Source organism: Bubalus bubalis, chromosome 9 (genome assembly GCF_019923935.1).
Source record: "Bubalus bubalis isolate 160015118507 breed Murrah chromosome 9, NDDB_SH_1, whole genome shotgun sequence".
In the NCBI taxonomy this organism is placed as follows: Eukaryota; Metazoa; Chordata; class Mammalia; order Artiodactyla; family Bovidae; genus Bubalus; species Bubalus bubalis.
This window is the reverse complement of record NC_059165.1, coordinates 76,847,339-76,864,423: the sequence shown is the minus strand read 5'-3', so window position 1 is coordinate 76,864,423 and position 17,085 is coordinate 76,847,339. Positions and strand designations below refer to the sequence as shown.

The 17,085-nt window shown below is 41.7% G+C and overlaps 1 protein-coding gene across 1 annotated transcript in view; it reads right to left on the bottom strand.

Moving 5' to 3' along the window:
- Nucleotides 1-14,949, bottom strand: part of FAM170A (family with sequence similarity 170 member A) — a 77,893-nt gene extending 62,944 nt beyond the window's left edge. The window contains exons 1-2 of the mRNA XM_044947794.2: nt 12,739-14,949; nt 4,561-4,669 (exon numbers count right to left, since the gene is read on the bottom strand). The gene's annotated coding sequence lies outside the window, so the exon portion shown is untranslated. The remainder of the gene's footprint in view (nt 1-4,560; nt 4,670-12,738) is intronic.
- Nucleotides 14,950-17,085: the final 2,136 nt, after the last annotated feature.

The window sequence follows — 17,085 nt, the reverse complement described above, 5'->3', positions numbered from 1 at the left end:
GAGCCCTTCTTTCCTGGCATGAGTATCTCGCACAGTAGCAGCTTGAATGCAGAGAACATTTCGTCTCATTTCCCACCCCCTGGTCTCACCCAGCTCTGCTCCGGCTACTCAGATGCCAGGCTCCTGGCTCATTCAGACATATGGGGGTGTTTCTGGTTGTCACAAGGACTGGTAGCCCTAGCCTTTCCCAGACCTCCTTGCTCATCTCTCCAAACGGCAGAGAGTGTGTATGGGGTGGAGGGGGGTGTCACTCTATGTCTGTGGATCAAATGCAGCAGCTGTGCATTATAGCGTGCACATCTATGAGGGGGCTAACTTCTTCCCTTCCAACACTACCGGGATGTAATTGACCTACAGCACTGTGTAAGTTTAAGGTGTACAGCATAAAGATCTGCCTCCTGTACCTCATGACATGATCACCACAATAGGTTTAATGGTAATATAGATACAAAATAAAAGGAAAAAATCACTTCATGTAGCTACAAAACAAAAGAAAAACATTTTTTTTTCCTTGTTATGAGAACTTCCAGGGTTTACTCTAACAACGGTCATATATAACCTATGCTGCTGCTAAGTCACTTTAGTCGTGTCTGACTCTGTGCGACCCCATGGATGGCAGCCCACCAGGCTCCTCCATCCATGGGATTTTCCAGGCAAGAGTACTGGAGTGGGGTGCCATTGCCTTCTCCGTATATAACCTATAGCAGTGTTATTTATATTTATCTCATTGTACATTACATCCCTCTATTTATTCTATAACTGAAGTTTCTTCCTCATTACCATCTTCATCCAATTCCCTCTCCCCCCAGCCACTGCCTCTGATAAGCACAAATCTGGTCTCTTTTTCTATGAGTTTCTTTGGTTTTAAAGTAGCATGGGCCTGCAACAATGTTGCTTCCCTTTATATAACAACATAGTGATTTGATATTTCTATACATTCAAAATGACCACCACAATAAATCTAGTTACCACCTGTCACCATATAAAGATACTACATTATTATTGACCATATTCCCCACACTGCACATTTCATACCTGGGACATTTATTTGGTAACTAGAAGTTTGTCCCTCTTAATCTCCTTCACCTATTTCTCTCATCCCCCTTGCTCCCTACCCTCCAGTAACCACCCATTGTGACTCTGTTCCTGTTTTGCTCTGTTTGTTCATTTGTTTTTGTTTTGTTTTTTTTAGATTCTACATAAAGGAAAATCACACAGTATTTTTCTTTCTCTGACTTTTTTCACTTAGCATAATACCCTCTAGGTCCATCCGTACATGCTCAGTCGCTCAATCACATCTGAGTCTTTGTGATCCCATGCATTGCAGCCCGCCAGGCTCCTCTGTCCATGAGATTTCCCAGGAAAGAATACTGCACTGGGTTGCCATTTCCTGCTTTAGAAGATCTTCCCAACCTAGGGATCAAACCTGTGTCTCTGGCATTGGCAGGCAGGTTCTTTAACACTGAGTCACCTCAGAAGCCCCTAGGTCCATCCATGTTGTCACAAATAGCAAGAATTCATTTTTTTAATAATTAATATTCCATGGTACATGCATACCACATATTCTTCTATTCCTATGGGCACGTAAGTTTCTTCCATATCTTGCCTACTGTATGAACAATAAATGCTACAATAAATGAATAATAAATACTGTATGAACAATGAATGCTACAATAAATGAATAATAAATGCTACAATGAACAATAAAGTGTGTGTGTGTGTGTGTGTATATATATATATATATATATATATATGAATTAAGTTTTTACTTTCTTTGGATAACTACTCCAAAGTAGAATTGCTGGATCATAAGGTAGCTTTATTTTTAATGTTTTGAGGAAACTCCATACTCTTATCCATAGAAAGTTAGGCACTTAGTCATGTCTAACTCTTTGTTATCCCATGGACTGTATCCCACCAGGCTCATCCATGGAATTCTCCAGGCAAGAATACTGAAGTGGGTTGCCATTTCCTTCTCCAGAGGATCTTCCCAACCCAGGGTTAGAACCCAGGTCTCCTGCATTGCAGGTGGACTCTTTATCGACTGAGGCATCAGGGAAGCCACTAAGAGTCACATTTCTATAGTGAGTGCACCAATTTCCATTCCCACCAACAGTGCACAAGGGTTTCCTTTTCTCCACATCCTTGTCAACAGCTTTTATTAATATTTGTTTGTTTTTGATGATAGCTATTCAAACACATATGTTGAGCATCTTTTCATGTGTCTGTTGGCCGTCTGTTTATTTAGAAAAATATCTATTCAAGAGTTCTGTCTATGTTTTCATTGGGTGGTTTGTTTTTTTGATATTGAAGTATATAAATTCTTTGTATATTTTAGATATTAATCCCTTATTGGATATATCATTTGCAAAATCTCTTCTCCCATCCAGTAGACATTGCAAATATCTTCTCCCATTTTGTTTTGTTGATGGTTTTCTTCACTGTACGGAAGTTTTTTTGTTTGATGTAGTCCCATTTGCCTATTTTTCCTTTTGTTTCCCTTGCCTGGGGAGACATATCCAAAAAAAATACTGCTAAAACTAATGTCAAAGAATATACTACCTATGTTTCTTTCTAGGAGTTTTATAGTTTTAGGTCTCACATTTAAGTTTTTACTCCACTTTGAGTTTATTTTTGTATATGCTGTGAGAAAATAGCCGTTTTCCCAGCACCGTTTATTGATGAGGCTGTCTTTTCCCCAGCGTATCTCCTTTTGCCTCCTCTTTCATAGACTAATTGCCCGTAGAAGTGTGAGGTCATTTCTGAGCTTGCTATCCTGCTTCATTGATCCATGTGTCTGTTTTTGTGTCACTGTTTTGAAGACTAAAACTTTAGTATAGCTTGAAATCAGAGAGCATGATATTTCTTGTTCTTTTTTTCTTAAGATTGTTTTGGCTATTCAGAGTCTTTTGTGTTTCCATACAAAATTTAGAATTATTTATTTTAGTTCCATGAAAAATGCCACTGGTCATAATGTTTTGATCTGGATCGTGTCAAATCTGTAGATTGCCTTGGATAGTACGGTGATTTCAACAATGTTAATTCTTCCAATCCATGAGCTTTTTTTTTTTTTTCTTTTTCTTTTTCTTTTAACCAAGAAAATGTTCAAATATGGACAAAACAATAGCATAATAACTATCATATCACTCAACCCTACATAATTCAGTGTGCATTTATTTCTATAAGAACATTTTCTTATATAAGCAGAACACCATTGCCACTCTTAATAAAATTTCTTGATATCATCTAACATTCAGCCCATATTCAATCCTGAATTGGAGAAAAATATTTTTATTTTGTATGGATATCAAGAAAACTGATTAATATTGAAAAATTGATGATAGTAATATGACTATAGACACTGAACAACTACAAAGAGAAACAAAACTTAACATTTGGTTTATCCAGCTGTATTAAAATAACTCATTAAGACAATTTGTTCAACTGCTTGATATTTATCCCCAATGACAACAGATCATAACAATTATGCACATCATTAAATGTGCTCTGGACTACAGCTGGAATCAAATAGAATAGACACAAGTATTAGAGGAATCTGTTTGCAACTTAAAATTGTTTACTTCCAAAGAAATTGAATTGGCCTAGATACACTGTGTTCAGACCCAAGAGTACAAAAAGAAATTTTTGACTTCATCAAACTCCTGACAATCTTCTCTGATTACCTTTGCAATGATACATTATAATCTTAGCTAGGAGTGAAAAATGCTGATATGAAACTACAGCACAATTACAGAAAATGCCATTGTTCTGGGACCTCTGAGGAAGAACTCTTTTCATGTGGAAATCTTGGAGCCTGGAGGACCACTTTCGCACACTAGCTGTTTAACAACTCCTCTTCCTCTTCCCTATGACCACTTCCATTTGCAGGACCGCATAGGTGAGGGTTCAGAAAACTGACCTGGAGCAAAGAGGGAGATTCAGGCATCGAAGTCTTCTTCTCCATCAGTGAGCGTCTGCCATTAAGGCAGCCCCAGGCCCTTGTTCTCATCCTCTCCAGGCCTTGTGTCCTTTGGACACAAAAAGCTTCATTCTTTGGACACAGAAGCTAGTGAACTCAGGGACCTCAACTAACCCCAGTGATCAACCAGAACTGTTTTAGAATCCTCTCGCAAAAGTAATCTTGCAAATGTTGACCTCAACTCATTAGTGAGGTTGTAAGCATAACAGGGCAGCTTTTGTTAAGTTCACATTATCCGCAGCCTTCTGCAAAGGGGGAAGAAGGAAAGAAAGAGCAAGAGAAGAAGGGAAGGAGAGAGGGAAGGAAGGGTTGAGTTTGGAAATGCACTCTGAAACCAAAGCTCTGGTGAGCTTGTTAAAGATTTTTAAGTCTGACAGGCCAGCTTTCCCAAGCCATGGCAGCTATAAAGGGAATATAATTATACTTAACAGAAACCACCTGCATTTTGAACTTACCCTAAATTTAAAGCTTCTGGGGGACTTAATTAAATTTAATGAAAACCATAGCTGCTAAACAAAGACGTACTATAGCTCCCACTTCGTTATTCCTGAGGAAATTAAGCAGCAATCATGAAGACATACCTCAGCTCTCACAAGGAAGCCTCTAGATAATAACGCCCAAAGTCTATAAATAAGATAATGCTCTCTTCTTTTCATTAGCTAATAGCATTGTCAAATTACTCATCTGTTCCTGTAAAAAGAAAGAAAATCAGAAGTAGAACAGAAGGGAAAAAAAAGGCAAGCACATGGACGTTTTCCTGAGTGGGGTATAGGGTAATATTCCTGACTTCAATCCCTTGAGCCCTCCACCACCCCCACCCTCCCTCCACCACCCCCACCCTCCCTCCACTGCTATTTCTTCTTTTCTTTTTTAACCTTTTAATTATATATTGGGAATATAGCCAATTAACTTGGAGAAGGAAATGGCAACTCACTCCAGTACTCTTGCCTGGAGAATCCCATGGACAGAGGAGCCTGGCAGGCTACAGTCCATGGGGTCGCAAGAGTCGGACTTAGTGACTAAAGAGAGAGAGAGAGAGCCAATTAACAATGTTGTGATAGTTTCAGGTGGACAGCAAAGGGACTCAGTCATACACATACATGTATCCATTCTTCCCCAAACACCCCTCGTATCCAGGCTGCCACATAACATTGAGCAGATTTTTTTGTTTTTAAAAGAATTGTGTGTTAATGCCATTGCAGAATAAATACCTGGGTAGTTCAGGTCAGGATGGATGTCTGTGAATCACAACACTAGAATATGGGACTGGTTATGCTCCCATGCTCATCTTACTTAACCTGAATTGTTTATATGTAAAAAACAATCATGGTCCTTTAGAGGACCATTTGAGCAACAGGATGATAGAGTGAAAGTTGACACCAGGCAAAAATTCTACTCTCAAACTAGTACAAGGGGAAAGAGCGGGGGATGAAGTAGCCTAAACTGCCTTCATGGAGGACAACCAGACAGTCCAGGACAGGGTGTGTAAACACTAATGTGCATCAGAATCCCCTGGAGAGGGACTGCTGGACCCTGTCCTTAGAGTGTCTGGTACAGTAGGTCTGAAGTGGGACCAAAACCCGCCTCTCTAACAAATTCCCAGGAGATGCTAATACTGCTGGTCCAGAGATCATATTGTGAAAACCACTGGTCTAGACATACTGTCTCAGAAGTTAGAAAACAGAGGCACATCTAGGAAATAGTTTGGTATTAGATGAATCCAATACAAAACACAGAAGATAGGGTTGAGACAACTAAGCTACCAAAGACAGAAAGTAGGCGGGAAATATGTGAGTCCCAGAAATCTGCTCCATAAGGGTGGGCCCTTCACCATCAGATGAGGAGAAAAACCTCACTAGGAAAGTGATCAGAGCTGGGTGGGGTCCCATAGCCATCATCCACTTGCTGGAATCAGAGCAGGACCTCAGCCCTCCAGGGAACCAGCCAATAGGCTATGGGAGGTCCCTCAGGGCTGGTGGAATGAATATGGGACACAGAGCTTCAGGGAGGGGAAGCAAGGACAACTCCTACCCACAAGGAAGATCTGACTCATCTATGGGTACACTGGAACACATGCTCCCTCTCCACACATCAGACCTCTGACAACTAGAACCCATTCCACATGCCCACACAGACAGACTCTTGCCCACAAGTGCTCCAGAACTTGACAAGATGCTTATAACTGAGCAAAGTATCTGCATCACTGAACTCTATGCTCATCTGACTACATTTAGAGCACTGTCTGCCCCAATTTAATGACTCAGAAGGCACAGAACTATAAAGTGGTGTTATTAAAACATATTTAATACTCATTTTCATTCAACTCTTAAAACGACTCTAAGAGATGTGCCAAGAAAACAGCCAAGAGAAGGGATTAGCAAGAATCACAGGTCTGCCTCTCAGAACCACCACTGTGTGAAGTTGAGACTAGCCTCCTGACTCCAAGCCAACATTGTTCTCATTAGTTCATAGACCTTCCCCTTTAAAAAGGATTTATGGGGGCTTTTGGGGGGGTGGGCTTAATTTATTTATTTACTTATTTTATTTTTATCATTCTTTTGAAAATTAAAAAAAAATATTTTTAGACAATTTTTAAAGGTTATTTTCTATCTATGCTGCTGCTGCTGCTAAGTCACTTCAGTCGTGTCCAACTCTGTGCGACCCCATAGACAGCAGCCCCATCCCTGGGATTCTCCAGGCAAGAACACTGGAGTGGGTTGCCATTTCCTTCTCCAATGCATGAAAGTGAAAAGTGAAAGTGAAGTCACTCAGCCGTGTCGGACTCTTTGAGACCCCATGGACTGCAGCCCACCAGGCTCCTCCGTCCATGGGATTTTCCAGGCAAGAGTACTGGAGTGCGTTGCCATTGCCTTCTCCATTTTCTGTTTATAGTTACTACAAAATACTGGCTGTATTACCTGTGTTATACAATGTATCCTTTTTGTAATTTGAAGTATAGTTGATTAACAATGCTGTGTTCATTTCAGGTGTACAGAACATTGATTCAGTTATACACACATTTTTTTTTTCAGATTCTTTTTCCTTATAGGATATTACAAAATACTGATTATTGTTCTATATGCTATACAATAGGGTCTTGTTGGTTATCTGGCTGGTTATCTATATCTATAGTGGTGTGTATATGCTAATCCCAACTTCCTAATTTATCCCTCCCCACCTCCCCACCTTTCCACTTCAGGAACCATAGGTTTGTTGAAAAGGATTTGAGCCAACTCTATAGAACAGGAGAAATTTAATCTCCCCTGCTTCTTAAGCAAAAACAAAAATCAACACAGATTCCAGAAAACATATTTCATTATTACACTCAATTATGTAACACTTAGCACAGCCTGTTTTCCTAAGGAGGTCCCTCCCTGCCTTAGGAAAAACAGAGTTCTCCATCACAAGATGTAAACAAGAAAAGGCTGCACAAATACCTGCCAGGCACATCAAAACAGGAATTCAAATAACTGGCGGGACGGATGTTGACTGATGCTATTCATTCTATTGATTCTAACTTCTCTTAATCTCTCTATTAAGCTACTTTTTAAAAGCAGACTCAATATCCCTATGACCATTTCCATAATTTTTATGTGTAAAATGTTTCTGTGGGCACTGCAATTTCAAAAGACACTGAAAACCCAGTATTTCCATTGCAACATTTAACACAAATGATAATGTGTTTTTGCATACTTGCCATTTATTACTGACAAGCTGAAGTACATGGTAAGATATTTTTTACCAGAATCCATGGGCTTGGAATTCCAAAATTAGAACAATACCCATACCTCACAATCTCGAGTGTGTATATTTCTTGCCCAATGGTACTTTATTTTTTTACTATTTGAAAGTGTTTTTCTTTTACCTTCTTTGACACAATTTCTCCTATTTCTATTGCTCACACTGTAAACTTTGAAAATAAATGTCCTTAGGCATCAACTCTGTGATGTTTATTATAAAACCTGGCAAATTTTTAATGGAATCATTATAAATTCTGCTTGTTAAACTCAAGTAAAAGTAGAGGTACATCAATATTTTAAGTGGAAAACCCATCAAGGCAACCTGCCACATAGACTCAGGAGATTAGTGATGTGAGCTGGGTTAGACTCCTGGCGCCACTACATCCTAACTCTGCAACTTGGGGAGTTTATTCTTTGGAAAAAATGATGAAAATTGCACATAACTCACAGAAATAGAATGCAATCATGTATGTGGGGTGCCAGCATAATGGTTAAGGTGGCAGCGTTTTATGGTGATTTACAAAGATTGACTGTATCCAAATCTCAGATCTGCCACTTAGCTGTATGCTGTTGAGTGAGTTACTGAACCCCCCCCAAACCTGTCTCCTTGTCTCATCATCCCAAAATAGGGATGATGGTATTATCTACCTTACAGGCTTGTCATGATTAGCTGGGATAATACTTGTAAAACCCCTGGCACAGGGGCCTGCTGGTGGTGGACAACCCAAGGATGCTCGTTTCCTTTTCCAGCATCCTCTTCCCAAGCTGTCTGCGACTCTCCCTACTCACCTCTACCTAACTTGCCCTCTGACTTTGCCCAGGAGGAAAAAAATACTCATAAGGTAGAGGCCGAGTTCCTTTTGGAGAGAGAATTATCTTTGTTTAGGCATATATATTGAAAGCCTCCCTAGCTGTGAAAAGAGCTCCAATGGCCTGGTTGAGAAATAGAGCTAAACTGTTAAGAATAATAAAGTATGAGGAGTATGGGGATTTTGGAGACCTGGGAGGTGAGGAGAGCAGATGTGAGAGGAGTCAGCCTGTTTGTAACTTTTCAACATAGGAGTGGCCAAGGCACTACTTGAGCATCTAGTAATATATTACACAAGTGGCCCACAGGGCTAGGCTATGAGGTGAACCCTCTATATTCATCCTAAAGTTTCAGTCCTGGTTTAGTACACATAATTACTTTGTGTAAATGGTTTGGAGTAAAATATGAACAAAAATGAATGCTGTTCCACACTGAGATTCAATGCAATGATAAAAGAAAGGAATAGATGAATAAGGAGACCTGAGAGACTGCTAACTCAGTAGAGTCAGAAAATTATCAAAAGGTGATTTGGAAAACTACTAAACACTGCCCCCCTTCCCAAGAATACCTGGACATGTTGGTGGAGATATTGAACTTCTCACTGTAAGCAGGATGGAGACTGTTTGAATTAAATATTACATGAAAGATGACTAATGGGGCTGGAAAACCTGGACTCCCGTCACCTTCATTCCATCAAGACTGCTGACATCTTAATTATGCCAATTCTCTTTTTTTCATCACTGGTTTTCATTGGACATCTATATACAGGATTATTCCTACTTGGGAACTTTAATGATTATGGACTCCTAAATCTTGAAACCAGAAGACCTTCTGATGATAAACTAGTTCAAGCTCTTAACAGGAAGAAAACCAGCCGAGAGAAAGCTTGCCTGGTTCTCATGCAAGTTACCAGCAGCAGATGGACTTGTGTTTTCAGCCAAGGGCAACTATTCCCTTTCTTATCATTAGGCTGGCTGTTTCAAGTCAGAAAGGGAATAAAATTCAGCCTAAGTATGTAAGGGGGGTCACAAAACTAGGGAGCTATTACTAGTTGCCCACACTTGTTCTTGAGTTGAGGTGTGAGTTAATCCATTTTATCAACAGATAATCTCTTTATTTCAACTTCACCAACCAATAATGTCAATGCATTGTTATAAGAGATAACCTTCTAATGTTCTCCTTAGAATATAATATCATAATAAAACTCACCCCTTGACATATAAAAGTGAAACTGAGTATGAAAACAGGCCCATGTGATTATGAGAATTTCTGAAGATTTTTACAGAGAACAGACTTGTGGTGACAAGGGGGAGGGGGATTGGGGGGTGGACTGGAAGTTTGGGATTGGCAGATGCAAACCATTATACAGAGAATGGATGAACAACGAGGGCCTACTGTATAGCACAGGGAACTATATTCAATATCCCATGATAAACCATAATGAAAAATAATGTACATATTAACATAACTGAATCATTTTGCTGTACAGAAGAAATTAATACAACATTGTAAATCAACTGTAAATTGTTCAATAAAATAAATTTTAAAAAACAAACTCCTGAAGTTTCATTTCAATAAAATAAATTAGAAAAATAAGTTCGAGAAAATAAAAAAAAACAAACTCCTGAAGTTTTCATTTGCTTTCCTATGTGTTGAACTGATTTACAGGTGAGTTAAAGTGAACACAATTTAGAAAATTCAATGACTTTACAAAGAATATGAAACTTACAGTATTTTTTTCTTGTAATCTAATTACTGAATAAACATTTAAGCTAATTTTTACTGAATTTATGAAATGAAAATCAACTAAACATTTTAATTAACTTAATTTGAAGATTTGTAACCTATGTTTTTTTTAAATAGCAGAGTGATAAAGTCATAGTTCTACAGCAATTCAGTATGTTTACAATAGGAATAATTTCACTTTTAAGATATACAAAGAAGATAAAGATGAACTACTGTATAGAAATTTTAATAGACCATGTCTTAGGCCTCTAAGTATTGTTATTTTATAATAATTATGGTTATAAGCATAATTAACTCAAAGAGAATTGGATTTTTGTCAACTACAAGATTTTATCAGAAAAATACAAAGAAAATTCGTTTGGATATTGGAGGAGGGGTGGAGGTCCAGAAGAGACATGTCCTTAAGATGTTGTCAAAAGGTAGTTAGGGGATGGAACTTTAATACATAAAAGAGGTATAATGTTAAGTCAGAAGCACATTTTTCAACCCTGCAAGGAGAATCAGAAATAAAAAATGTCAAAGACTGGCCTCTCTGGTCCAAGTAATTATGCAATATCTAGCCTTCTCCTATTAAACTTTTGGTTAGAGAATTTCTTATAATCCTAAAGTTAGAGCTAAAGTACTGCTAGCTTTATAGAAACAGAGCTTCTCAGAGCCCCATTCTCCTTCATTGTGGAGTATCTTGTAAGACAAATCATATTACCTTAAAAGACAGGGATGGAAAGATATGTTTAGAGATACTGCTTGGAATACATAGGAGAACGAACACAACTAGGAGCTGGTGACTTTGTTTCTTGGTCTGACTCTTACACCTCTCCCAGAATGACCTAGGACAACTCATTAACTTCTGTGAGTTTCATGGCCATATGCCAAAGGTTTTTTGTTTGTTTTTTTTTCCAAGTGTCAACTCTGAAGAATAGACTGACAATTTACATTTGGAGAAATACATATTCTTTAACTCATGGGAAAATGTTCATTCTCTAATTTAAAAAATGCAATTTAAATCAAACCTGAGTAACCACCAAACATCTGCTAAAGAATAAGAATTCCTTTTTATAAGTATTTGTGCTGTGCTGTGCTGTGCTGTGGGAGAAGGCAATGGCAACCCACTCCAGTACTCTGGAAACTGCCATGGATGGAGGAGCCTGGTAGGCTGCAGTCCATGGGGTCTCAAAGAGTTGGACACACGAGTGAGCAACTTCACTTTCACTTTTTACTTTCATGCATTGGAGAAGGAAATGGCAACCCACTCCAGTGTTCTTGCCTGGAGAATCCCAGGGATGGGGGAGACACTGGACTACCAGGGAAGTCCCAAGAATTCCTTTTAATGATAATAATCCTTAAGAAGTAATGATAAAATTGAATTCACTCATTCACACAATAGGAGTTCAATAAATACTCATTAACTGACTATTCATTGGTGGTCTTGAAAATTGTTATTTGGGAATCAACATTGTTACATGTAGCAAAAACCATATTCTGGAATAGCTCACACATTATGCTGAAAGATGAAGGATGAGGGGAAACGATTTGTTCCAATCTGTCCTAACTCAATCCACAGGCTAATAAAACTGAGTACTCTTAACTTTGCCAACAAAGGTCCATATAGTCAAAGGTATGGTTTTTCCAGTAGTCATGTACAGATATGAGAGTTGAACCATTAAGAAGGCTGAGTGCCCAAGAATTGGTGCTTTTGAGTTGTGCTGGAGAAGACTCCTGAGAGACCCTGGGACAGCAAGGAGATCAAACCAGTCAATCCTAAAGGAAATCAATCCTGAATATTCATTGGAAGGACCGATGCTGAAGCTGAAGCTCCAATTCTTTGGCCACCTGATGTGAAGAGCCAATTCACTGGGAAAAGACCCTGATGCTGGGAAAGATTGAAGGCAGGAGGAGAAGGGGGTGACAGAGGATGGGATGGTTGGATGGTATCACCAACTCAATAGACATGAGTTTGAGCAAACTCCAGGAGATAGTGAAGGACAGGGAAGCCTGGCATCCTGCAGTCCATGGGGTCGCCAAGAGTCGGGCACAACTTAGCGAATGAACAACAACAACTCTTAACCAGGCAGAGAAAAAAGAAGACAGGTCAGTTTGTATAGGGGACAGTGGGCCAGAAGGTAAATACAACCTCAGGTCACATCTCAGGTACCCTGACGACGAGTTCACCGCCCAGTCCACCACAGTCACACCCCTGGACCGCTATGACAGCCTGTGCTCACTCTAAATGGACCAGCAGACCCCCTTCCCCCAGGTCTCCCGGCGTCCCTGAGCGAGCAGCGCTGGCCGCCTGCCTCACAGAGCACGTGCACAGCTTCCATCACCGCCTGGGGTGGGGGTGCTTTCCTTTTTTTTTTTTTTCCTAACTTTTTATTTTCCCTTTTTGTTCGTGTCCCCATCCTCATTACTCCCGCTTCCAGTTTTATTTTGCTTTTTTTTTTCTTTCAGTCCCCTGCCAAACTCACCTCAGCGGTCCCAGCGGCCCTGCCTCCAGAATCTTGTCCTGCCCTCACCTTTGTGCCCAGACCAGGACTGGGGAGACTCTCCACTGCCTGCCCCAGGACCAGGCCTTCGGGCAGTTGGGGAGATTCTGGTCTTTAATCAACAGAAGCCGCTGGCAGGGCCAAAACGTGGAGCCGTGGGGCCTACCTGAATTTCTGACTGGGGCGCCCACGGCAGCCTGCCTCTGCGTTGCTGCTCCTGCCAGAGGCTGCCTTCTGGTGGCCGCCCGGTGGACAGCGCCCTGTGCCGCCTTCCTTGCCCTGTCGTGAGGTTCGGAGCGGCCTCGGGCCGTCCAGCTCCCTTCTCGGTCAGAAAAGCAGTCAAGTCCCGGGGCCTGGGTGGGCAGGAGGCGCGGCCCCGTGGAAGCCGCGCTCAGGATTGGGTTTCGGGCTCCCCCTAGTGGACGGGGCTCGCGTTGCCCCGTGGAAGCCAGGAGCTGGCGCAGAGCCTCTGGCACCGCCTCTGGGCCCTGTCTTCTCCGCCCCTCGCCTGCTCTCCAGACCCTGTGGATGAGGCAGGAGGAACTTTGCTAAGCTAGCTTTCCCACCCACTAGCCCCCAGCCCTCCCAGGGCTTCCTTCCAGCCGGTCTTAACTCCTGCTGAACCCTGTCTGAGAATGGAGGCCGTGATCTCCCCCTTTGCTCTGCCTGGGGCGCAGGGGCGCCATCCTCGGCTATCACCCATCTTGCACCCAGAGAGTATTGGGCCCGGTGGACTTGGGTTGAAGAGAGGGTAAGGGTGGGCGTCTGGTACGTACCGAGGTAGGGGCCTCTGAGAAGGGAGGCCCCAGGCCATCTCACTCCTTCGCCCTCTCTGGGCCCCACATTCTACAGCCTTAAGGTGAACGTGTCGGTGCTAGGGCACTCACGTGCATGCCTCAGACTCTGTGTGTGTCTTGTGGGCGGGCATCCCTGTGCATCTAGGATGTAGATGTACGTGGCGTGTGTGCACGCACCATGCATGTCGGGTATGTGTGTGTGTGAAGGCAAGCAAGTCCCAGCCTCCACTGTGCATGGTTCGTGTAGGCTTGGGCTGCGTGCTGGGGACCAGGGACTGGAAGAAGTGTGGCCTAGCAGGGGAGCCACACTTGAGGTCCACTTGTTGCCCTGTCCCCGCTTTCCCCCCAACGTCTCTGTTTGGAATTTGGTTTTTGTGGTTTTGATCTCCTCATCTCACTTCCTGTAGATAGTTCACAGAGAGACATTCTGGGGTGGGAGGTGGTTTGGGCGGGTGGGGTTCTTCTTCCCTTTTTGTGTGTGTCTGTCGTTTATCTGACAATTCCCCCTCCTCCCCACTGGCCTGGCCCCTTTCCTTATATTTGCACACTCCTTTCTCTAATCTCCCATCTAAGGTGAAATAACCTTACTGCCCAGGCGTCTTCCCTTGGGACATGGGCCAAAGCGTTGGCTTGCTTGCCAATGAATCCCAACTCCAGCTGATTATTCAAAAAGGCAAAAGATTCAAATCACTGAAATGCATAGTCCTACCTACCTTCTTACCATACATTCTGTAAACAGGACTGTGTATTCTGATGATGGACCTGTTCTCAATCAGATGCAGGGGACTACTCCTCCTGAGCCAGCATCTGCACACAGCAGTATTCGCTTCTTGCCTAATTTACTCCCACAAGACACCTATTTGAATCTAAGTCACAATGCTTCAATTGCTTTCTCTTGGTTGGTGATACAAGATTTAATCACATTAGGAACCAAGGGACTGATGCAGTCAGCAGGTATTGACTTGCATAAGGCTGTCACTTCGTTTTTATGATAGAGCTTGCTATTCATAAACATGCTGATATGTTTGCTCTCCTTTCCTTGCCTCTCAAAGTGGGATAAGCACAAATGAAACTCTGTTGCCATAAAGGACTATCACAAAGCTTCTCTTCCCTCTTGACCAAATAATCCTACTCCTAAAAGCTTTGTCTAAGAAAACAGTTCAGAAGTAAAATATCTAAAACAGCAATGTTTAAATAGAGGGTATTTTTAGGAAGAGGGTATGTCATGAAGGTTGATGAAGATGAAAAGGAAGATCAAGGTGAAAATGGGAGTTTCATTGTTACTCAGTTGCTCAGTCGTGTCCAACTCTGTGACCCCATGGACTGCAGCACGCCAGGCTTTCCTGTCCATCACCAACTCCCAGAGCTTGCTCAAACTCATGTCCATTGAGGTGATGCCATCCAGCCATCATCTCATCCTCTGTTGCCCCCTTCTCCTCCCTCCTTCAATCCTTCCCAGCATCAGGGTCTTTTCCAATGAGTCAGTTCTTCACATCAGCTGGCCAAAGTATTGGAGCTTCAGCTTCAGCATCAGTTCTTCATTCCAATGAATATTCAGGGTTGATTTCCTTGATTGGTTTGATCTCCTTACTGTCCAGGGGACTCTCAAGAGTCTTCTGCAACACTACTGTTCAAAAGCATCAGTTCTTTGGTGCTCAGAAAATAGAGTTGCTGGTTAAGAAAACTGAGAAGATGGCAGTGCCACTCACTGACATAAGGAATGCATCGTGTGGCTGGTAGGGGCACAGCCAGTGCATGTGCTGTGTGGTTGCACCTGCCTGGGCATGAGAGTGGGAGAAGGCCTCTCATACTTTCATAATTCATATGAATTCATACTTTCATAAATGTTTAAAGCAAATAAGTGACCGTTCAAAAATTTTTTTTCCAAACTGGCACTCTCAGCACCCAAGCCTTCAGGCCATATCCACTCCCTCTCCTCCTCCCCAGTTTTTCCACAAGGTTTTACATTTTTTAGAAAGTTGATTTCAAAAGAGAATATGCTACAGAGACCATATGTGGCCTACAAAGCCTAGAATACTACCATCTAGGTCTTTACAGAAAATGCTTGCTGACAGCTGATTTAACCCATCATCGTTTTTACTGACATGCTTGTAACTTCAAAAGAGATTAGGGAATAGGAGCTGTTCAATCTCCTGTCACATAAAATTCACTTGAAATGATCCTGTTGAGACATAATTTTATGTCTTCTTCCATGCTGCCCTCAAAAACTTCCCCAGGCCAATGCTCCCCCAACTCACAGTGCTTTCTACTTCTCTATTTTCTGATTTTTATCAGCTGTGGACTCAAAATTATGCAACCAAACTCTCTCAAACATGGCTTCTGGATGAAGCTATCAATAGCTCTTCCATGAGTAAATTGTGAATTTTAGTGCAACATTTCACCTCCTCATGTATCTTTTTATCTTTTAAGCTGTAATAATTCTGATAGCTAGATGTCACAGCTCGGATGGTAAAGAATCCGCCCACAATGTAGGAGACCTGGGTTTGATCCCTGAGTTGGGAAGATCCCTGGGAGGAGGGCATGGCAACCTACTCCAGTATTCTTGCCTGGAGAATTCCCATGGACAGAGGAGCCTGGCAGTCTATAGTCCATGGTGTCACAAAGAGTAGGACATGACTGAGCAGTCACTCAGCATAGCACAGGAAATTTCAGCCAATATACTGCAGGCATATGCGATATAAATCTAGATTTTGCCAACGCTCACAATTTTTCTATTTTGCCTATTTATGGGTTTTTAAATGGCTTATTGTCTTTCCTCCCCTCCGACCACCCTTAAATAGCTTAGTCCACATTGTCCTAAAAGCTGCTCTTCAGAAAATCACTTTCTGTAACTTTCAGCTTTTGGGGTCTCTCAACTTCAGAATTTCTCTTTGGGATTATCATTTAGTTTTGCTGCAATATTTTTGACTTAAAAAGGATAACTTTAATGTTGGGGTAATAGTATTATTAAATTGGTTATTATTCAAATCTGTTTCTCTCCAATATAAAATTCAGCTTTCTCAGATTATTTACTTTAAAACAAACACAGAGAGTTCTGGGAGGAGTCAAGAGACCGTTCTACTACTCTGCATTAAGAATAGCTTGGCACAGGGAATACACTGGGGAGGCTTAAGGATACAGAGGTGTTTACAGGTGATGAGGTGAGAAAGTGATTTAGGAGAATTAAAGCTCCTTTGAGGTAGGCTTCTGAGATTTGGTTCCCTGCACTCTAAATTTCCTCTGATTCACTCTCAGGCCTTGTAGTTTGGTTGGGGTTGATCCTATCAGTTAGAAGAGTCATCATGTCAGGCTTAAGGTTGCTATCCTTAGAAAGATTTGCCTGCAAGTTTGGCCCTTGGCTGAGATCTGCGAATGTAGATTTTGAGGAGGTTCCCAACATTCCCTCACTGAGAAGAGTGGCTTCCTGGGCCCAAACTGTACAAACAATGCAGTTGATACTAAATACCTGCTTTCCTTTTAGGAGTCTGGAATTCTAGTATGAAGTCTGGCAGAAGATGCCTGTGTGACCAGC